Source organism: Dasypus novemcinctus, chromosome 1 (assembly GCF_030445035.2).
Source record: "Dasypus novemcinctus isolate mDasNov1 chromosome 1, mDasNov1.1.hap2, whole genome shotgun sequence".
Classification (NCBI taxonomy): domain Eukaryota; kingdom Metazoa; phylum Chordata; class Mammalia; order Cingulata; family Dasypodidae; genus Dasypus; species Dasypus novemcinctus.
In genome coordinates, this window is record NC_080673.1 from 154,261,346 (window position 1) to 154,284,788 (window position 23,443).

Below are 23,443 nucleotides of genomic sequence, written 5' to 3' on the forward strand. Positions count from 1 at the left end.
TGCTTATTCTTTTTCTTGGTCTGCAAACATTAGCCAGTGTTCACTTATGAGTGGTATTGCTTATGGAAAATCATTTGATCTTTTGGCACAGTATTGGGGAAAAAATTAAGATGGCTTGATTTGGCTAATACAGAATTTAGTGTGTGTCTTTGCACATTTAAAATAAAAAAGATGCCCAGGATTTTGAGACAGTCCAGGGGCTCCCGAGTCCCTGCCTGTTTAGGAACTGGCCCCACGCGAGAGGAAGTCCCAGGCCTAATGAGGACCTGAAGGTGCAGTGACGCCCTGTTTGTTTCCTTGTTGATTTCCCTTCCCTGGCTCCAAGCTCATTTTCCCATTGCCTGCAGGAAAACAACATCCACGGGTGCGGTAGGCCCGACTTGGCAGCCCTAAAGGTGAACAAAAGGATCTGGGGTTTTGGCGTGAGCGGGAGAAAGTTCCAGGGGACCTCAGCCCCCTCCAAACCAGAGCAGATTTGTCACTAATGCTAATGAGTGGCCTTTCTGTGGGGGAGCCCTCCCCTCCACAACCCCCCATGGGGTGTGTTCAGGTTTATGGCTCTGCTCTGCGGAAAGCCTTTCAGAAGGGGAAGGGGATGTGCTGATTAACCTCTGAGTGCACAAAAGTTTGCATTCATGTCTGGAAGACGAGACCCAGGAAAGAGAAAGAAAAGTTTTCTGGTCAGAAAAGCTGAGTGTCCCAAAGGGCTGTCACCTGAGGCTTCACACATCTGGCGACTGATCCACAACACAGCAAAGGTAAGACTGTCTGTTTCCTCCACTATTTAGAACCTCACACAATTTGCTAAAACTACCCCTGAAGACCCCAGCCTCTCACGCCTGACCTTACCCAACACACACACACACACACACACACACACACACACACACACACACACAGAGCTCCTGAGGAGAACCTAGAAGACAAATATCTAGTAATGTCTTTTTCAAAACCCAGAAAGGCCCCAGGACATTTGCTCTTCTTATGTCCATTTTTTTTTTTTTTTTCTGCACTGGTTTTTGTGTAAACCTCTTTCTTCCTTTATTTTTGTAAAGGAAACCACTTGCCAGAGAGGCCAGGACAAATGTCAGCAATCCTATTCACGGTAATTGCATTTTAAGTAGTATAATACTTCATCCCTATTCACAACACATTCACATACATATTTTGTTTCATTTCTGTGGTAGGAATAAGGTATTGCTATTGTGATTTTACCTATGGAGAAACTTAGCCCCAGGGAAATTGCGACTTACCCGAGGGCATGCAGGTAGGTGGTCACTGGCTGTACCTCCTGAACCCACTCCTGCCTCTTTTCAGTAGAATGATGCCTGTACTTCCTAAATAAATCTCAGGCTACATTCTCTGGCACATATTCTGACAAACAGTCTGATGAGAGGATGGAATTTTAGAAATTGGGACTCTTCTGGAAAAGCCAGAAATAGCACAACTTCCAGGACAATGTACTGCCTTGTTATTGATTCCCGTTTGCTTCCATTCCTGGGAATTGAATCCAGTTCAACAGATGCTGATAAACTATGTCCCCTGGACCCACCCCTCGGTCACATGTCAGGGTGTGGTGCCTGCTATAGGCAGGGTGTGCTGAAGTGCAGGGCCACCGGGAGGGGGAGCAGAGGTCGTGGGTGAGAAGATTCTCCCCAGGAGGGGAGCTTCACCCCTGGGCTTGGCATAAAGTGAGGGCTTGCACTGTGGGGAGAGCACTGCAGATCAGCAGAACTCCTGATGTAGGAGTTCATCCAGGGAGCACGTAGAGCAAGACTGTGGCAGCAGGGCAGAGGGGCAAAGGGCATGGACAGGGGGATTATCCTGTCTGCCCTTGAATCCTGATTCCACCTCCTACTAGTGCTGTGTTGTGGGGTACTTTAGTTAGCCCCTCTGACCCTGGTTTTCTGACATGCAAAATGGGAATAATGGGAATGCCGATCTCACAGGATTGGCTTAAAGTTTAAATGACATAATTCATATGAAGATTTGCTGGCACCATAGTAAGTGCTCAATAAATGCTATGATGCTCACCATGTGCCTGGTTTCAAGATAGATACTGGGACTAGAGATGAGGGGTCCTGCCCTCAATTTAATCGAACTTTTGTGAGTCAGTCATGCACAATTAACTGTACTGTGTGGCAAATGTTCTGGAATTGCAGAGGCAGGCAGGATCTGCTCAGTTGGTGGGAGTTAGGGTGGGAATTCTGGGCACTGTTGGGGTGAAGGGGGATGAAGTAAGGGGAGGTATCACAGCAGAGCCCCCTGTGTATAAAGGGATGGCAGAGATTAGGGAAAAGAGCTCTGTAGATTGGGTTTTGCATCCCAGCATCATCTCCTATTAGATTCATAGCATGACCAAGTTACTAAACCTCTTTGAGCCTCTGTTTCCTTATCTATGAAATGGGGATGCTATTTAACTTGGAGAACCATTGTGATGATTAGAAGCAGAACACCTAAAAGACCTAAACCAGTTTCCAATCCTTACAAGGTGCCCAATAGGCACTGATTCTTATTAATAGCACTTTAAACCAAGTATTAAATGAACATGGGGTCCCCAGACAAGCCATGTTACCTGTAAACATTAAAGAACTGTCCCCTGGTGATTTATCCCACAAACAATACTAAGAGGGAAAAGGAGACCGTGGTGTTTCTACTTCTTGGTTCTAGCAAATGAGCCCATTGTGAGGTTAGTTGAAAGGACCACATGATCAGCCTGAAGATAACATGTCTTCTTTCTTCCCATCATTCAGGAATCTGCCCACTCTTTAGTAAATGAGTGGGGGATGTACCTACCCACCTCCTGCACCTTGGCAGGGCACCCACAGGCAGCAGATATACCCTGATACCGCCTGTAGGACAGCTACTCCAAGTTTTCTCCACCCCAAGCAGCCTCTGGGTCCTGTGCCCTGGCAAGTCTGGATAGCATTATACTACCTGACCTAACATATTCATTGCAAGTAGACACATAGATGTAGACACAGTTGTACCTATAGCTATATATATATATATTTAATAGATGTAGATTTAGATATATTATTTTGAAAAACACAAACTGATAGAAAAGTTGCAAGAACAGTACAGTGCAAAAAGTACAATAAAAACTTTTGCACTATTTTTTCTGAATCATTTGAGAATTAGCTACCAACATGATGTCCCATTATTCCCCAACACTTTAGCATGCATTTCCTCTAAACAAGGACATTCTCCTCAATAACTACAATAGAGCCATCAGCATCAGGAAGTTTACACTGATACATTACTACTATCCAATCTCAGACTCTAATAAATTTTTATCAATTGTCATCTAATCCTGACTAATTTGAGTTTTTAATTGTTCCATTAATATGCTTTGTAGTAAAAGAGTACATTTCAGAACAAAGTGCTGCATTTAATTGTCACGTCTCTTTAGTCTGCTCCAGTATGGAACAATTCTTCAATCTTCAATTTCATGACCCGGACACTTTTGAAGGTTACAATTATTCTGTAGAATGTCTTTCAACTTGGGTTTGTCTGAATTTCTTCATGCTTAGAGCCAAGTTATGCAACTTGGACAAGAATATCACAGAAAGATGCCGTGTTCTTCTCATTGCATTCTTTCAGGTGGCAAATGAATCAAATTTCACTTAGATCACTTGATTAAGGTGGTATCTGCTACAATTCTCCATGGTAAAGTCATTCCTGTTCATTTTGTAATTAATTGGTATTCTGTAGAAAAGCACTTTGAAATTATGTAAATCTCTTTTTCTAATCAAACTTTCAAAATATTTATTGATTGATTTACATCAGTATAGACTCATGGATTCCTGTTTTATTCAATGGGTTATAATCTGTTACTGTCATTATTTATACTGAGTCTCTGTCTCAGATTTGGCCAGTGAGAGCCCCTTCAAGCTGACTTCTCTGTCCTTTTGGCATGTCCCCATCATTCTTTGAGCACTTCCTTAATTCCTGGTACAAAAAGATGTTCCAGTCCTAGAATCAGTCATTTCTCCAAAGAGCTTTGCTTCCTTGCAGTAGAGAATTGTTTAGAAACCAAGATGTGGATTCCAGATGTGCTCATTGCTAACTGGGGTGTCGCTACCCACCAGGTCCTTTTAGTGGACAGAACTAGGACATACATGTGTGTGTACACATCTATATTTATTTCTGTATTGCACTATCTATATTGATAGCCCTAAATTTACACTGGTACTTCCAATTCCAAACCAACACTACAGGATTCATGCTAGTTTTCTCTTTCCATATTTGTCACTCCCCTCTCTGACATTGGGAACCTAACTATATCATCCTTAATATATTTGTTTCTTTGATCAATCCCCTGGATGTCACCACCTGTCATCACCATAGCTGACCCCTTCCACATGTAGATACCCTTCTCATCCTGCTTGGATTCAAATGTTGCATGCAGGCTGCCCCTGCACAGAAATGCCTTCCTCTGCCCATCAGGCTCTGACCTGTCATGCCAGGCCCCAACCCACTCTCCACTTGGATGTCTTCCTCACCCACCAGGCCTTAGATGTTCTATGCTAAGCGGCCAGCAGCCTCCCACATGGAAGCCATCCTCACTCTGTTTGGGCCCTGACATTCTGCTCTGGGCCCTTAAGTCCTTGGATGGATGCCTACCAGCCTCCACCTTGATGGGTGCCTACCTTGGTCAGCCCCTAAATAATGGCTTTAAGGATTTAATTACTCAAAGGAGGGAAGGAAAAAGAAGAGTTAGGGAAAGAGGACATTTATCCCATGTTGACATTTTTAGAAACTCAAATGTTACTCCATGACTCGTAATGTGCATTTGTATAGGTGAATGTGCTATCACTGTCTTTGATTTGTTGGGGAGCAGAGCAGTTTCCTCCATACAGATAGAGCAGGAAAACCCTGTACCTGGGCCAAAAGGAGTGGGGTTCAAACCGTGGAGCAGTCAATACTGTTGTAATCTACACAGATATGGGCTGCTCAGAGTTCTAATATTTCCAGGGTAAAAAGTACTATTGGAGCAATCACTCAGTCCTGGTCCAAGTTCTCCCTCAGTCATTTATTCAAAAACATGTATTAAACATTTACTGTGTACAGATATTGGACTAGGTTGGGAACATAGGGATTTAAGACCTTGGTCTCCACCCTCAAGGGACTATCAGTCCACCACAGAAGCAGACAAGCAACCGAACAGTCACAGGGCCATGTGGTGAGAGTGATGACAGCCCACATGGGAGGGCACCTGTGCCAGCAGAGTGGTCGGAGAAGGCTCCCGAGAGAGTAGAAGCCAAAGGGAATATTGGATGGGGTAAAGAAGGACTGGAAGGGAGGCAACAGAGCAGCTTGTGTGAAAGGTCAGAAGGGTGAAATGGGTGGTAGATTTGTGAGTTAGTGTGGTTGGTGCCAGGGCTGGAGGGAAGGGAACAGCCTAAAAAGGCAAGCAAAGGTAGAAAGTAGGTGAGCCCGGCCAAGGTGGGTGGGCTACACGTTAGGCCAACAGGGCTAGGTTTTTGATGTTGGGACAAGATGTTCTAGAACTAGACTTTCTGGGTTCAAATCCTGGCTCTGCCACTTCTCAGCTGTGTGAGCTTAGGCAAGTTCTTTCTCTGTGCCTTAGTTTCCTTGTCTGTAAAATGAGAGATTATAATAATACTTACCTCCTAGGATTGATTATGTTAGTTCTTTTACATAGCACAAGGAAAAATGCATACCCTATAATAAGCATATAATAAATACTAGTTGTCATTACTATTTCTCAATAGGGCAATCAAAAAGGGGCGAGGGCAGAAATACCAAAAAAAAAAATCATCAGTTAGAAGACCGAGAGAAGTAAAAATAAAAGATTTTAGCATTCCAAAAGAAACTCTGAAGTCATTATCTTGGGAAAAATCAGAACTTGTACTTCTGGAATCTCATTGTATCCCTTAATGTTCTTCTGATTTGTGGATTGGGATGGGGGTTGCCAAAATCTTTTCACTGTTTCAGTTTCTAAAGGTCTCAACCTTGCCCTGCATTCTGAGGAGACCCTCTCTCTTCTACTGGTTTCCCATTCACCATGACCAGTTAGGGGAAGCCATTGTATATATTCATGGAGCTCCGTTGTATATACTTATGAGTAATTGTCATGATTGTCCAGACAAACCCAGCTCCAAACCGGCCTCCAAACCCGAAGTTGAGGAAGGATCATCTGGAAATTCAGTAACCTCTAAAGCAATTCTATGCCTTTAAAGAGTGGAAGGTAAGGAAGGTTTTGAGGCTGTTCTAAAAGACTGTTTGAAATAGGAGTTGGCGGCCTCTCAGTAGTGGTGAGGCACTCCTCTCTTCCCTATCAGCACACCCCTTTACAGCCAGAGGAACCAAAAAAGGAAGCCTAGAAATAACGAAGCCTGCCTTTTATTCCTCAACAGTGGACCATTGATTCTGGGGGAAATGGTTAAGGGAACTGTAAACAGGGGGAAAAAAGTTCTAGGACTTATACAGAAAATTTCCATGTCCCAGAGTTTCCTAGAAATGCTAGAGACCTAAATTTCAACACTTGGGTTTTATTTTAAGACTCTTGCCTGAGAAAATAAATAAATGAGAAAATAAGTATTGGTCAGAGCTTGGTCAAGCTCTCAAAGATTGGCTGAGACATTCTTTGCTAAATTGCAAAGAACCTGTAACTCTACCAACAGTATAAGGAAATCATCTCCTAAAGAAATAAGACAAATATCATAATGAAGATATAAAAGTGAAACAAAGAGACACAATGCAATATGTTTAATCATTAAATTATCATTTTATCACCATAACATATATATATAACATAAAATATGCCATCTTAACACACTTTAAAATGTACAATTCTGTGACAATAATTATATCTACAATGTTGTGCTGCCATCACCACCACCCATTACCAAAATTTTTTCATCACACCAAACAGAAACTCTGTACCCATTATATAATATCCAAAAATTATTACTTTTGTGCTACCATTAAGTGTGTGGTTCTTGACAAGTGGCAGGTGAGGGTACATGAGAGGACTGTAAGAGGCTTGCACACTGAGAATCTAGTTGTGTACCAGAAGGTATAGAAACAGACCCAGCAAGAGGCTGAATCTGAATTTGAGGTCACAACCTGTGTCAGGTGAAGCATCCGCCTAACCTCTGGTTCTGGCACAGGAAGAAGAGAGGAAATGAAGCAAAAAGGGCCTTTCCTCCCTCTTTCCTGAATACCTGCCCGGGAGGCCAGTGCTGGCTGCCAGGGCAGTTCCTGCCTTTTATAGCTTCCTCTACTTCTGAACGCACAGGTCCACAAGGGTCTCCATGGGGGTCTTAATTTACTCATCTGTAAAATTGGAACAATACAGAAATAATAGTGATAGTGCTTTCTAAACCATAAACCAGATGTGTAGTTGTATTTATTTGCACACCACTTCATTCCACAAAGAAATTGTGGTGGCTGCAAGTAGCAAAAAGAAAATAGGACAGTGGTTACAAACAGGCCAGTTTCTGGTCAGCACACAGTGTTTTTCATTTTTTTATAGTAGCCACCACCATCTAATAGTCAAATTTCACATAAATCCCTTTTCCCACATTCACTCACACACTCATCAAAGGTGGATTGGGTGTCAGTCCTGTGACTGAAGCCATTCTGGATTCTGGGGATTTAGCAGAGGGGAGACAGGCAATAGCCAAGCAGACAGAGAAATAAGATGACAGGAAATGAGAAGTGCCTTGGATAAAGCAGGGGGACAGAAAGTGACAATGGGGTAGGGGAAAAATGTTACATACTTTTTTTCAGTCATTTACTGCTACCTGCTTGGCCATCGGAGGCATTTGAGCTTGTGAACTCTGCAATAAATTGACAGGAAATATAAAGAAATTAAAATAGAAACAGGGCAAATATAAATAAGCATAGAACAATGAGACCAGAGAAAATAAGAATGAAGTATGGCTGCCTTAAGAACTTTCACAGTTAATATAGTTAGACATCATATTTAACTCTGAGCTTCCTGGCAATCAAAGCAAAAGGGAGACATACTGAGTGGCATCATTCTCATTTCAGAAAGGAAGAAATAAAACCACTCCTTAAGAAGTGCAAAGCTTTTCTCATCTGAAATTGGAACATCAATTGACCAGGTCAGGCTTTGTAAAGGGAACTCTGAGTGACATCATGATCAACATCCTCACCAACACATACACAGCAAATGCAGTAAGGGCATTCCCTTTGTTTCTGTCATTCAGTCACAATACCTTTACTGAAACACTAATATAAGCACTAAAGATATGAAAATGTCCATTTTTAAAAAATTCTTTTATCGGGAGCCCATAGATAAGAGGTGAGGGGGTACCTCATGTGAACCAAACATGGTCAAAGTTGCTTTGTGGGAGGTCAAGATAATGAGATGCAGACCCATTGCTCCTGCTGATCTCAATTCACAGAGTATTAAGAAGAATGGGGGAGGTGGACTTGGCCCAGTGGTTAGGGCGTCCGCCTACCACATGGGAGGTCCGCGGTTCAAACCCCGGGCCTCCCTGACCCATGTGGAGCTGGCCCATGCGCAGTGCTGATGGGCACAAGGAGTGCCCTGCCACGGAGGGGTGTCGCCCGCGTAGGGGAGCCCCACGCGCAAGGAGTGCGCCCGTGAGGAGAGCCGCCCAGCGCGAAAGAAAGTGCAGCCTGCCCAGGAATGGCGCCGCACACATGGAGAGCTGACACAGCAAGATGATGAAACAAAAAGAAACACAGATTCCCGGTGCCGCTGGTAAGGATAGAAGTGGTCACAGAAGAACACACAGCGAATGGACACAGAGAGCAGACAACTGGAGGGGGAGGGGAGAAAAATTAAAAAAAAAAAAAGAATGGATGGAGGAGTGGCTATAGCTCAGTGGTTGAGTAACTGCTTCCCATGTACAAGGTCCTATGTTCAATCCCTAGTACTGAACACTGCCCCCCAAAAAAAAACGACGAAAAAAACTTTTAATAGGAAAAAAAAAGAATGGACAGAATGGACAGAATGTCTACCCTTCAACCTATCTTCCTTCCATAAGTTGATCTATTCTCAGCTGGTTAGACAGAAAGTAAAGAGCAGTTCTTTGTGATGGAGTAAAATACGCAAGCCTCTGTGTGAACCATTCCTACTACTAAAAGGTAAAAATTCTGTGACCCTAAACCTTTTGATTTCAGTGGACAAATCCTCCTTCCCTTTTCTGGAACAGCCCAGTGGGAAAACACCCCAGCTTGTGTACTCTGATTCTTTAACACCCACCTGAGGGAAGGAAATTCCTAAATCTATTTTTCATTCCGTGCATAAGAGGCTCTGCCACACTCCTGGGCCGGTGACCAAGGCCTGAGAAATGTCTTCTGGAATGTTCCTGGAGGCCCCCTTCCCTGGATTCTTAATTTGTCTTGGCACCCTCGTGTATCACAGGTACAGAGCATATCTATGCTGTTAAATGTGGCTCCTGCCCCAGGAGACAGACAGGCAAGCAAAAACATAGCTAAGGCAAATTTTCTTTCCTTAGTCTTTGGCCCGGATTCTGCCTGGCGGAATAAGGATTATCTTTTGGCTCACTGAAGACTTTATGGGTTCTCTTTCCTGCTGTTGGCAAGAACTGAGGTGTTGTCTGAGGGTCAGGACCAGAGCATTACTTCTCCCTCCCTCTTTGGAAACCGAGAAGAGCCTTTTGCCTGTGCTGGTTGTAATCCTCACCTGCCTGCCTCCACGGCAGCGCCACACCTCTCCGTGACTCTGACTAAATGTGCCCTTTGAGCCAAACTCACAGAACTGGTTCTCTGGGTTTGTAACAATGACCTTCCAGAAGTGCCTTGAGCTCGCCCTACCATGATCCTCCCCATCTCTGCTTGGCCGTCTCTGGCGACAAGGGTCTCTGGTGCTAGGTAACTGCCCTCCTGGAGATGTTATCCCAGTCACTTGACATGGAATCCTGCTGGGTCCTGGAGTGGGACAGCCCAAGAGTTCCCAGGAATTTGCTACTAGGCACCCAGTGAGTGCTGTATTTTCTTAACAGTTGTGCAAATTTCTAATCACGGACTGTAAAACAAATTTATAGACATAAATTGGCATATGTACATTAACTACTTCAATACATACTACATACTTTTAACTTAAGTTACTTTTGATTCATTGCTTTTATCACTGAAATGAATTACAGAACACGATGAGTTCAATCTACCTGTACAGTTTGGGGTTGGGGTGGCCAGGGGCTAGTTATTAAGATTTTTAGAGAAAACGTCTTTGTGGACTAAAAAAAAATTGCCACCAGCTAGTGCTGAGTGCTAGGAAACACACCCGCCCTGGTGCTTTGTGTTCAGTAGGTGCTTAATTCATGGAATAATATTCATTGCTGGTCCTAACTGAGTTCCTACCATGTACTAGGTACTGTTAAGCTCTTTGTGTGAATTGTCTTATCTTGCATAATTCTTGGAATTCTGAAACATATTATGGTTATCTCCATTTTTCAGACACAGAACTGAGGCTTAAAGGAATTAAGTAACTTGCCCAAAGTCACCAAAGAATCAGCAGCAGGATTGGGTTTGAAATCACGTCTCAGGCACCAGAGTTCTTAACAGCAGGGAAGAGGGGAGTGAGAGAAAGGGAAATGAGGAGAGGCCTTGGGCAAGCAGTTCCTCACGACCTCGTGTGCTTTCTGAGCTACCTCTGTGTCCATGCTTCAGCGCTTGTCTGATTAATGAACAAAGAACTGCTTTTTCAGAATCTTCATTGATCACAAGCTCTTTCCATTCTGGTTGAAACCAGTTTAAACCATACAAGATTGGGCATTTGGGGCCAGATAATTCCTTGTTGTGGGGGCTTTCCCGTCAGTTATAGGCTATTGAGCAGCATCCCGGGTCTCTACCCACTAGCTTCTAGTAGCACCCGGACCCAAGCTGCAACAACCAAAATGTCTCTAGATATTGCCAAATGTCTCCTTGAGGGGGTGGAAGGGTGGGGAGGGGCAACAGTGCCTTTGTGGAGAGATGAAGCACCCAGAGGTGAGGGAAGGCTTAGGTTCCACAAAGCTGATGGTAAAAGTCCCCAGGGGTTGGGGGAGGGATGCTTCCGTGGGCAGAGCTAGGAGGTCTTGGAATTCTTTATTTGGAGCAAGTCTTCTCACAGTCAGCACCAACCACCCTGGCTAAGCAGAAAAGCCCAAACCAGACCAAGAGACTTCAGAATCCACAAGCTGAGCAGCACCTATGAAGGCAGCTTTCATTCACATGGCTTGCAGGTGGGTGAAGCGAAGAGGTAGCTCCAGAAGGACCCAAGAAGCACGATTGGTCCCCCAGCAGCACAATTCTCCTGGGACATATTTTTTCTGGGACAGAAAAAATAACCCTTTTTCCTGTCGTCATCTCAGTGCCATTCACTTGGTTCTCAAGCCTAAAGGATGAAAGGGTTATCGTGCCAGATGACTTTAGGGCCCAAACTGGTGCTGCCCTCTGATGACCTATCACAAGGTGGCCAGAGGTCAGTGGCCAGGAGAGCCCTTCGGCCCAGCTTGCACATTGGTCTCAAATTTAGGATCTTTACATCATCCCCAGTGAAATACACATGTTGAATTTTTATGTATGTTCAAAAGCTCAAACTTGTTAAAAATATACACTTACAACATCATACTTTCTCTAAGTCAATTTTGGAATTTCTTTCATTTTTATTATCCAAAGATCCTCAAAAAGTAGAGATGGCCTAGGCATCTCATGACTTCCGAGTTGTCCTGCTTTTGTCATTGTAAGGCTAGTAAGGCATACAGGGATTGTGATCTCCAAGGGCTGGAAGGCTCCAGGACCCCAAACTGTTTCCTACCTGCTCCCATGATGCTGAAAGTTCCATGAAGAAGCACAACATCTTACATTCTAGGGTAATTCCTAAAAAAAAAAAAAAAAGCTGGGAGAATGTATACCAACTTCTCAAAATTTTGTAATAAGAAAAGAACCCAATTTAGAAATAGCTGAAAGATTTGAACAGTTACTTTATCAAAGAAGACATACAGAAAACATATAAGCACATGAAAAGATGCTCCACATCATTAGTCATTAGAGAAAAGCAAAGTAAAAACCACAATGAGATACTGTTACATACCTATTAAAATAGTAAAATTAAGAACGCTGATCATACCAAGTGTTAGTAAGAAGGAACTACAGATATGTGGCCAACTCGTACTCTCCACTCCAGTTCTATGGGCTTGCCTTGGACAACTAATAAAATGATGCTGCTGGGCCAGCCCCACCCCAAAAACAAGGCGTATCTTCAACTGCAAGCAAAACAAATTCCATTCTGCTGCCCCATAAAATTTATATCCCTTTTCAGCCTGAAGCAGTCAGAGCAGACATCGTCCCAAATCCCTCAAGACTGAGGAATGAACAAAAATAGTGTGGGGGGAGGGAGGAGGGAGTGTAACCACTGACCAAAGCAGATTTATTGTTATTGTAGTTATTACCTTGTGTTAACTGAGTATCATGTAACATTGATATAAAAATAATTTTTTAAATTAAAAAAAAAAGCCTCACTGAGCACAGAATTTAAAATAAATACATATTGGAAAATGGGGGGAAAAAAGACATGAAGGAAATAGAAATGGTGGGAAAATAAAATGGTACCACACTTTGGAAAACTATTTAACAGTTTCCATCAGTGGTAGCCATCCCACATCAGCATCCACTGGATAGAGTATCAGAGCGAAGTGTGAGAGACTCATAAAAAACGCATCAGCTTACTGGTGGGTGAAAACCCTGCTGGGGCACCTCCTCCAACACCCTGAAGGGCATGTTTTATCTGGATAAGTCCCCTCTTGGGGACAGCAGCTATTAGATCAAAATACACTGGATGTATTTGCAAGGCTAAAAACCTCTTCTTAGAGAGTGGAGTAAAGGGGGTGCCCCCCCCCCCCCGCCCTCCCTGCCCTGAGCAGAGAAAGTGACTGGGCAGCTTGGATGCCCTCCAGGTTATTCAGGCCAAATAACTGTGTGGAGTCTCAGTGTTCATTGAGGAGATAAAACGCGCACACAGACTCACACACAGTGCAGCACCCAGAGCCGAGCCGCCTCGGAAGCGCAGGGTCTGCAGGTGCAAGCCCCAATTAGAGCAGCCAGGCTTCCAATACCTTTTCATCCGGAACAAGAGCTGAGCCTCAGCCTCAGCCAGGGATTGAGCAAGGCCCGGAAGGACCGCCGACCAGACTGGGGGGAAAACAAAGACTGACCAAATAAAGGCAGCTCGTGTGAGTCGAACCCGAAACCCCAGCTTCACTTTAGAAACCTCTTGTTAGAATTAGCCAGTGCACAATTATTGGGAAAGCAGTCCCTGGCTACAAGGAAACTACATGCCCTCCAAGGTCCTCTGCTTCCTCTACACATTATCATTGGGAGTTTTTCTTTTGCAGTGTTTCCACAATGCCTAGCCTCGTTGGTTGTTTCCACAGTTGACGTGTCCCCTTAAACGGAAGTATATTTCAGGTTTATAGATGCAGGGTGGTCCTTCTGCAACTGGTGGCTCTTTATCATTAATATCACATCAGGGCTTAAAATGAAAGCACTTGTGACCCTTTGTATTTCACAAAGATGAGTGTGTTTGATGTGCTTGCCAAAGCTCTATCCTCAGCAGAAGAGCACTATGGCCACAGACTCATTTTCTCCAGTCCTCTTCTCTCCACTTCCTCACATTTCTTTGATTCATGTTTTAAAGAGAAGGCCAGAAAGTTCGAGAAACTTTTCACAGCGGCTTGCTTCCTCTAGCCTCCAATCAGCTTGTTCCACAGCTGGTGAGGTGCTCCCAGGGAAGAAGGCTTTCTCTCAGCACCTGAGTCACCTGCCGTGGGCCCCCTGGCCGCTGTTCCACCAACATCCTGTTAAGCGCTGCTTTCTCTCCATCCTGACAATCTTTCTTGTTGCCAATATCTAAATTTCCAAAGAAGTGCCAACAATTAGGAACATTAACAAAAGAATGCTAAAACCTTTAATTCCACAATTCCACTTCTATACACAAAAGAATTGAAAGCAGAGAGCCAAAACAGATATTAATACACCAAGATTCACAGCAGCATTATCCATAATAGCCAAAAGGTGGAAGCAAACAAGTGTCCATCAACTGATGAATGGACAAACAAAATGTGGTGTGTGTATATATATATACACATACATATATATACACAATGGAATATTATTCTGCTGTAAAAAAGAATGAAGTGTTAATTCATCTACAACGTGGATGAACCTTGAAGACATCACGCTGAGTGAAATAAGCCAGACACAAAAGGACATACATTGTATTTCACTTAAATGAAATAACTAGAACACTGTATGCAAAGTCATAGGAACAGAAAATATTACAGTTTACAGTGGGTGGGGAGGAAGGTAATGGGGAATTAATGCTTAATAGGTACAGAGTTTCTGGTTGGTAATGGGTGGTGGTGATGGTAGCACAACACAGTGAAACAATACCACTGAATCATGGTATTCAAGTATATCTTGAAAGTGGTTAAAATGGGAAATTTTATGTTGTATATATATAACCACTTTAAAATAAAATAAATTAAATTAAATTAAATTAAATTAAAAATCCTATGTTCCCACCACTGTCAGGCTTTTTTTCTTTGCCTCTTTCCAGATCATTCATTGGGCATACTTTTTTGTCTACTTAATTAGCATATATTTAAGTCCTGATTATTCCTCTGACTTGACATCTCTACTGGTTTGCAATCACAAGACATGAATGGCTGATTAGTTGAATGAAAGAAGAAATAGAACTTTGACACTTTAATGCCCACATGCCTATACCATATTAATGCCATACATCATGAAGATAGGAGGTGGGTGGCTATTCATATTTCCCTTTGAAAATAGTCTGTTGTTTCTTGCTCCCAACACTACCGTGATGGCTGCCACCTATCAGTAATCAATCATTTTCTTCTAAAGTGGTAGTTCCAAGAATAACTGGTAGGAACCTTCTAGCTTGCTTCCAAGATCATCTTCAGAATTGCTAGGTCTGGTTGCATGAAGTCCATTTGGATTGAAGTCAGACAGTCAGAGTGATGCTTCCAGCCTCCATCAATGGCCTGATCTTGAATAAGGCATACGTTTCTTCATCTATAAAAGGGAAAGTCCATATTCCATCAGTTCTAAGACACTCATTCTTTTACATTTTAACTCTTTGAAACTGGGATTCTTTTTATGATCAGTGGTGTGTTATGATATAATAGGTCACTTTTTTTTCTGGGTGATATATAAAATAAAGGTATGTAGTCCATCCTTTGACATCTTAGAAATGATGAAATAAAATAATAATAAAATAAAATAAAAATAAAAATAAAAAAAAATAAAAATAAAATAAAATAATAGTGATACTTGCCTAGTGGTGTCGTGGGGATTAAGTAATGATACAACTTTACAGAGTTGTTGTGAAAATTAGGTAATACGTGAAAGGAGATGTGTAGTACACAGCACTTGCAAATTAAGGAATTATTGCCATGGTTGTATTTTCTTGCTCCTGGAATAGATCCATCTTTTACTTTTGAAGTTACCCACGAACTTTCATAAAAGCTACATCATGACCCTCTGTGACTCTGGTTAGATTTTCATGCAATGGTTGGTACAAACAGATTAGCTTAGTTTATCATAAAAAAATTTCATCATTGGAAAGAGTTTCCATTGCTTCGTGGAAAGGAAGATACAAGTTTCTTGGGGGTCAGAATAGTCCTCTCTCTGTGTCCTTGATGCTGTGCCCAGGAGATTGAGTGTGAGCCAATTATTGGAATTTGATTATTTGTGTGATGAGATTCTTTGCCAGTGCAAACTGGGATTCATCTCATAAAACTGCTTCTGCCTAGTGATGTCGTCTCTGTAGTCAAAGAAAAGTGAAAGAAGTGAGGCAATAATTCAGTCCTAAATTAATAATATAACCCAATATTCTTCCATCTATGTCATCCAGATTATCACCTCAGTTGCTGCTTTTTCTTCTTCTTTGGAATGGGCAGGGGGAGGTTGAATGCTGTGTGAAAGATATAGCTTACAACACCTTCACTCAAACAGAGATTTTAAACTACAGACCTTGATCATGTTTCTCATATCATATAAAGGGAAAATGATCCCTGGTACCTCCTAAAAAAATTAAAAATAAAATAAATTTAAAAATTAAAAAAAAAAACACATTTTAAAGAGAAGGCCAGATGTAAAGGGAAAATGATCCCTGGTACCTTCTAAAAAATTTTTTAAATAAAAAAACTAATTTTTTTTTTTAAAAACCTGGCTACTGGGAAGCGGATATGGCTTAAGCAGTTTAGTGTCCACCTCCCACATGGGAGGTCCCAGGTTCAGTTCCTGGTGCCTCCTAAAGAAGACAAAAAAACAATGAACAGACAATGAGCAAAAACAATAAGCAAGACAACAAGCAAAGCACACACTGAGCAAAAACAAATGAGCAGGGAGTGGCTGTGGCTCAAGTGGTTGAGCACCTGTCTCCCACATGGGAGATCCCGGGTTCAGTTTCTGTAGCCTCCTGAAGGAAAAAAAAAACAGACAATGAGCAGACAAAGAGCACAATAAGCAAAAACAACAAGCAAAAAGACTATGGGGCTATGGGAGAGGGAACGTGGTTACTTACTCAGATTGTGTATAGTCTTCTTAACATAGTGATATGCATAAGTAGGAGCTGGACAGTACTCTTCAGGCAACGAAGTCTCATTTTCCCTCAAGCCAGGAATGGAAGCATCCCTTTTGCTCCACCAACCTCCTTCCTTAAAATTAAAAAAAAAAAAGTAATAGTGTGCAGTCTGTATGAGATGCCTCATTGAGTTCAGGTCTGAATAGTAGATATTGTCCTTGGTGGTTACTTTCAGATTGCTGGCCAGTAAAGATTAGTATCTTCCTTTTGTAAATATAGCACTGGAACACAGAGATTTTAACTGACCAGCCCAAGGTCACAAAAAGGAATTAACAATGGAGCCAGACATGAGGTCTAAACTCCCAATTCCATTGGCCATATCAGCCCACACTGCTGTTTTATGCAGTTCAGTAAATATTTACAGCTTTAAATATCTTGCCAGCTGTAGTTAGGACAAGAGGTACTTGAAGTACTTTCATATATATATATATGTAAAACAGATGTGAGAAAACATAAACTTGAATTAATGAACATGACGCCCTGATATTGAAAGTCCTGGGCTAAAGTTGGGAGATTCCAGATGTAAGGCTAGTACTTTGTCCCTTTCAGTAACTTGATGTGCCTTCATGTTCCAGGCAGAGAGTACAAACTTTGACTAAGAGACCTCAAATCTGTAACCATTCAAAAGTGCACCGATGTACATACGCAAAGATGAAAGACTGAAAGCTTTTCATCTAAGATCTGGACCACAACAAGGATGCTCACTGTTACCCACTGTTATTCAGTAATTGTACAGTACTAGAAGTTCTAGTCAGAGCAATTAGACAAGAAATAAAAGGCACCCAAATTGGAAAGGAAGCAGTATTAATTTCCCTATTTGTAGATGTCATATAGAAAGTCCTGGAAAGCTATAGCAAAGCTGCTAGAGTTAATTAAAAGCAAATTCAGAAAGCGGATGTGACTCAACTGATAGAGTGTCCACCTGCCATATAGGAGGTCCAGGGTTTGGTACCCAGGGCCTCCTAGCCCATGTGATGGGCTGACCTATGCACAGTGCTGCCACATGTAAGGAGTGCCTTTCCACACAGGGGTGCCCCCGTGCAAGGAGTGCACCCCACAAGGAGAGCCGCCCTACGTGAAAAACAAGCAGCCCGCCCAGGAGTGGTGCTGCACACACAGAGAGCAGTTGCAGCAAGGTGACACTACAAAAAGAGACACAGATTCCAGGTGCTGCCTGACAAGAATGCAAGCAGACACAGAAGAACACACAGCAAATGGACAGAGAGGGTAGACAACAGTGGGGGTGGAGGGTGGGGAGAGAAAATAAAAATAAATCTTAAAAAAATAAAAAGCAAATTCAACGAAGTGCAGGGGTACAAGATCATGTAAAAATCAGTGGTGTTTCTAAATACCAGTAATAAACAATCTGAAAAACAAAATTCCAGTTAAAATAGCAAGTAAAATAATCAAATATCTAGGAATAAGGGAATGGGACTCTGAATAGCCAAAACTATCATTAAAAAGAAGAATAAAGTCAGAGGACTCAGACTTCCTGATTTTAAAAGTTATTATAAAGCCACAGTGGTCAAAGCCACATGGTAGTGGCACAAGGACAGACATATAGACCAATGGAATTGAATTGATAATTCAGAAATAGGCCCTCACATCTATGGCTAATTGATCTTTTTTTCAAAGGAGTTACCAGGGATTGAACTGGGACAGTGTACATGGGAAGCAGGCACTGAAACCACTGAGCTATACCCAGTCCCTGGCCAATTGATTTTTGACAAGTGTGCCACATCCACTCAATGGGGTAAAAATAGTCTGTTCAACAAATGGTGCTGGAAAAATGGATGTCCATATACAAAAGAATGAAGGTGGACCCCTACCTCCCACCATATACAAAAATGAACTCAAAATGGATAAATATAAGAATCAGTACAATAGAACTCCTAAAAGAAAATGTAAGGAAGCATCTAAGCATCTTGTTTTAAACAATGGTTGCTTAGACCTTATACTAAAAGTACAAGCAACAAAAGAAAAAATAGATAAATGGGACCTTACTAAAATTAAAACCTTTTGTGCATCAAAGGACTCCGTCATGAAAGTAAAAAGACAACCTACACAATGGGAGAAAATATTTGGAAACCACATATCTGATAAGGGTTTAATATCTAGAATTTATGAAGAAATCCTATAACTCAACAACAAAAATACAAAAAAAAAATGTGGGCAAAAGACTTAATAAACATTTCTCTAAAGAATAAAAATCACATAAAAAGACTTAATATCATTAGGCACTAGGGAAATGCAAAACAAAATTACAATGAGATACTACTTCACCTTCTAGATGGAAACTATTAAGAAAAAGAAAAATTACAAGTGTTGGAAAGGATATGGAGAAACAGGAATACTCATTCATCTTTAGAGGAAATGTAAAATGTCATAGCTGCCATGGAAAATAGTTTGGCAGTTCCCCAAAAAGTTAAATACAGAATTACCATATGACTTGACAATCCCATTTCAAGGTATATAATCGAAAGAATTGAAAACAGGGACTCTAACAGATATTTGCACACCAGTGCTCAAAGTGACATTATTCCAAATGGTGTAAAGATGGAAGCAACCCAAGTGTCTATGAACAATTGAATGGATAAGAAAATATGGTAATATATACATGCAATGGAATATTGTACAGTAGTAAAAAGGAATGAAGTTCTGACACATGTGATAACATGGATGAACCTTGAAGACATCATGTGGAGTGAAATAAGCTAGACACACAAAAAATTATTTCACTGATATAAAATAATTAGAATAAGCAATTTCAAAGAGTTAGAAACTAGAATACAGGTTACCACGTTCTGGGGAGGGAGTAGGGAATGGGGAGTTAAAGCTTAACTGGTACAGAATTTCTGTTCGGGGTGATAGAAAAGTTTTGGTAATGGATGATGGTGATGACAGCCCATTGTGAATGTAATTAATGCCACTGAATTATATATCTGAATGTAGTTAGAGGGAAATTTTGAGTTGTATATATGTAATTAAAATCTTCCAACCTAGAAAAATAAAGTACATTATTGGGACAACTGAAAAAGAATGGGCTATGGACCATGTGGTTTATATCAATGTTAAATTTCTTGAACTTGAAAGTTTTACTTAAGTTGATTACATAGTGTAGCAGTTTGATATTGTTTTTGAATTCCAAAAATAGATATTGGATTATGTTTATAAACTGGTCTGTCCCTCTGGGCATATTAGAATATAGTGAATTCAGAGATTTAACTTTTACTTTATTAAATAATGATTAAGGTTTCTGATTGGGCCACATCAATAGGATGTTGCATCCTTGCTCCCTTGGTGGGCAGGGACGCACAGAGAAACCGCACTGCAGAGAAGGGAGACTGGAGTTTTTTGAGCTGGAGTCTGGGAAGTAAGCACACAGAGGAGCAGAGCAGCTGAGCCCAGAGAGAATCAAACCCCAGCAAGAGAGACAGAGCTGTCACCTGATGGTCTATAGCTGGCCTTGTGGGAGAGAGGAGGGCAGCTGAGCCCAGAGAGAAACAAGCCCTGGGAAGAGATGAACCCAGGAAGCCTGAATTCTTGGCAGATGTCAGCAGCCATCTTGCTCCAACATGTGGTAACAGACTGGTGAGGGAACTAATTTATGCTTTATGGCCTGGTAACTGTAAGCTTCTACTCCAAATAAATGCCCTTTATAAAAGCCAACAGACTTCAGGTATTTTACATCAGCACCCCTTTGGCTGACTAATACATAGTGAGTGTCCTTATTCTTAGGAAATATACCTCAAAGTCTTAAGTGTTAGAGGAGTATGATGTGTGCAACTTATACTCAAATGTTTAGATGATTGATAGATAATAGAAAGATATAAAAAATGTAGCAAAATGTTAAAAATTAGTTAATCTGACTATCTGAGTGAGGGAGTGTATTGAAGTTCTATGTATGGCTTTGTATTATTTTTGCAACTTTCCTGTAAGTTGAAGTTAATTCATAATAAAAATTCCAAAGAACAATGCCACAAAACAAGCAGAAAGACAAGATGCAAAGCATAAGATACTGACAACAAATATAAGATTCATATCCAAAATATACAAATCCCTACCAATAAAAGGACCCCAAAAAAAGAGGCAGAAGTGATAAACAAGCCTTACATAAAAGAAATATAAATTGCTAATAAATGTAGAAAAGACACTTGAGGGAAAAAGTGCACTGAAATAAAGGGTGAGTAAAGTGTTTACTATGTTGCAACTATCCCAATTTCATGATGCTTTAAAACATCACACTTTGGAAAAGATAATCAAAACTCATAATGAGTTGGCTTGTTTGAGTAACATATTGAGTTGGATAGAATATCGATCAAATCATGCCCTTACACCCCAAAAGATACTTCTACATTAAATTGTATGCAACTTACAACAAGATATTAGTCCTATTTCTCTTTATTATAAAAATTGAAATATTTACACTATATTAAAACTGAATTGACTCCATTTTAATCACCCATATTCCTTAATATAAGATATTTGAGGAAGGAGAACATCTTTCTGAATAAGAATTTATATATTTTTAAACATGATTCTTTTAAACAGTCAGTTATATGGCACAACCCCAACTTAAACAAACTGAAGAAAGAGCGGGATTTCATTGACTCACATAACTGGATGGTCCAGCGGGCTTGGTCTGACTAGGAGCTCAGATACTCTTGGTGCGCTCCTTCTCCATGTCTGACCCTGTACTACTCGACTTCCTTCTTGTGTGCCAGGCACCCACCTACACCCACCTCGTGCGGCAGGAAAGATGGATGTCGGCCTCCTCCTAACTGCTCGCTTTCAAAAAGGTTAGAGGATGCTCTCCTTTACACTTCTGGTTTTGGCCTTAACAATAAGCATTTATTAGCTCACAGTTTTTGAGACTAGAAGTCCAAGACATTGGCAGGGCTCACTTTCTCTAAGTCGAGAGCACCCTGGCGCTGGCCTGCCGGCAATCCTGGGGGTGCCTTAGCAAAGTCCTCTTCTCTCTGTCTGCTCCTCCAGTTTGTGCTGACGTGTGCCTTCTCTTTATTGAGACTTCCAGGAATCTGATGAAGGCCCACCTTGGTTCAGGTCACCACACCTTAACTAAAAATCAAATCCTCAGGAGGCCTATTTGCACTGGGTTCAAACCCACAGAGATGTGGATTAAGAACATGTCTATGTTGAGGGTGCATATTGCAATCTACCACAATCTCAGATTCCAAAAATGCTGGGAAAGGATTCTTATTGACTCGACTTGGCCACCTCTTGGACCAGTCCCTGCACCTGAGAGGAGAGGACTATGGTCAGCCAAGGCTGGGCAATGTGCTCAGCACCCAAACTGGTGTGATGGTAAGTTGGTTAGGCAGTGACTTACTATGACCACAGCTCCAGTTCCTGCTGGGAGTGGAAAAGGAACTTCCCAAAGGACAGTGCCAGAAGAAGGATGGAAAACTGGGCTGCACAGACAAATTGTGGTAATTATCTCGGTCTGTTATACTGACTGTATAATTACTATAAAAATCTAGTTGAGTGTCAATATAAGGCTAATACTGCATGCTCAAGGCTAGTGTGTGGCTTTCAGATTTCCACCCTCTTCAACGTAGAGTCTTACAGAGCCGGACGTGATCTGCAGCGCATTCGGTGAATGAGGAACAAGAATACCAGGCTGAGCTGACACATCGCCTACTTTGAAGGACAGGTCGGGCACGCATGTGCGCATGGCCGGGATCTGCCCGCAGCCTCGAGGCATGGGGTTTGGGGATCCGCAAGCCCCGTCGGCTGAAGGGTGTCGCAGCACGCCCTGGGAGGTGGGGTCTGCGCATGTGAGGCAACGCCAGGGCCGGAAGTGAACAGGCGCCGTGGGAGTGGAGCGCCCCCCTTCGCTGCCTGGTCGGCTTGGCAGGTTTCCGAAAGGGTTTCTGGTCTCCGTGGTGACACCCCCTCTTGTTCATATGCGATGTCACAGATCGCCCTGGAAAGAGAGAAAGTTGATTTGAAGAGGGTGAGAGAAGTTTGGGCCGCGCCCCCCTCCTCCAGGGCGCGCACCCTTTGCCCGGAAGGGTACCACGGGTACCTTCCTCCCTCTCCGGGCCTCAGTTTCCCCTTTTGTCAAATGATCTTTGGCGATCCTGGGCTGCCCTTATTAGCTCTGGGACCTCAGCAAGGTATAAACGCTCTGTGCCTATGCAAAATGGGGATAACAGTGGCTGCCTCGAAGGGCTGTGGTGAGAATTGAGGCACCACAATGACCACTCACATGTTGGCTGCCCTGCTTGTTATCCTCTCCTCTTTGGCTGGGGCTTTGGATAAGGCAATCTCAGTGTCTTAATCTGAAAATTGGATGCACTGGATTTTGTTACCACTAAATTTTCTTCTTAGCACATAATCAGTGGCTTTATATTCTGGGAAGGATGCTACAGGGTTCAGTGGCAGGACACCCAAATTCCAGAAATTTGTCTGTGTGATGTCAATTGCTGTGTGTCCCTGGTCATTCCCAGTGCTTTACTAAGCCCTGAGTTTCTGCAGGTGGAAAGTGACGGGGATGACCTTGAACATCTAATTGTAGTTTCTGGTCCGGGCCCTCCCCTTGACTTTGCTTGTTGACTCTGGCCAAAGTCTCTGGGGCCGACTTTGTGCCATCTGTAAAATAACCAGGAGGTTCACAATAGAACTTGTAGGGAGTAGTTTTAGTGCTTCCGCAGTCAAGCCTCTACCCTCAATTACTGTGTCAAGTATCTCTCTCCTCTTGGTCTTAGGTGTACCGTCACCATGGCATATAAATATTTGTTTTTCCAATTGTCTTCCAAAATTGGTCCAAGTCACTTTTCC

General features: G+C 42.1%; 1 protein-coding gene and 1 long non-coding RNA gene across 5 annotated transcripts in view; one reads left to right on the forward strand and one right to left on the reverse strand.

The window, feature by feature from the left end:
- The window catches only part of LOC111764661 (uncharacterized), a 101,058-nt gene extending 88,570 nt beyond the window's left edge, over nt 1–12,488 (reverse strand). The window contains exons 1-4 of one of the 3 annotated variants that reach the window (XR_009186123.2): nt 12,065–12,488; nt 11,789–11,850; nt 7,752–7,811; nt 6,721–7,305 (exon numbers count right to left, since the gene is read on the reverse strand). This is a non-coding gene — a long non-coding RNA (uncharacterized lncRNA). Of the gene's footprint in view, nt 1–6,720; nt 7,812–11,788; nt 11,851–12,064 lie in introns of those variants that run through there. The other 2 variants (XR_011649313.1, XR_002797221.3) reach the window with 2 other exon arrangements.
- The window catches only part of LNX1 (ligand of numb-protein X 1), a 223,285-nt gene continuing 200,190 nt past the window's right edge, over nt 349–23,443 (forward strand). For both annotated transcript variants that reach the window (XM_004460613.5, XM_004460616.5), the window contains exon 1: nt 349–758. The gene's annotated coding sequence lies outside the window, so the exon portion shown is untranslated. The remainder of the gene's footprint in view (nt 759–23,443) is intronic.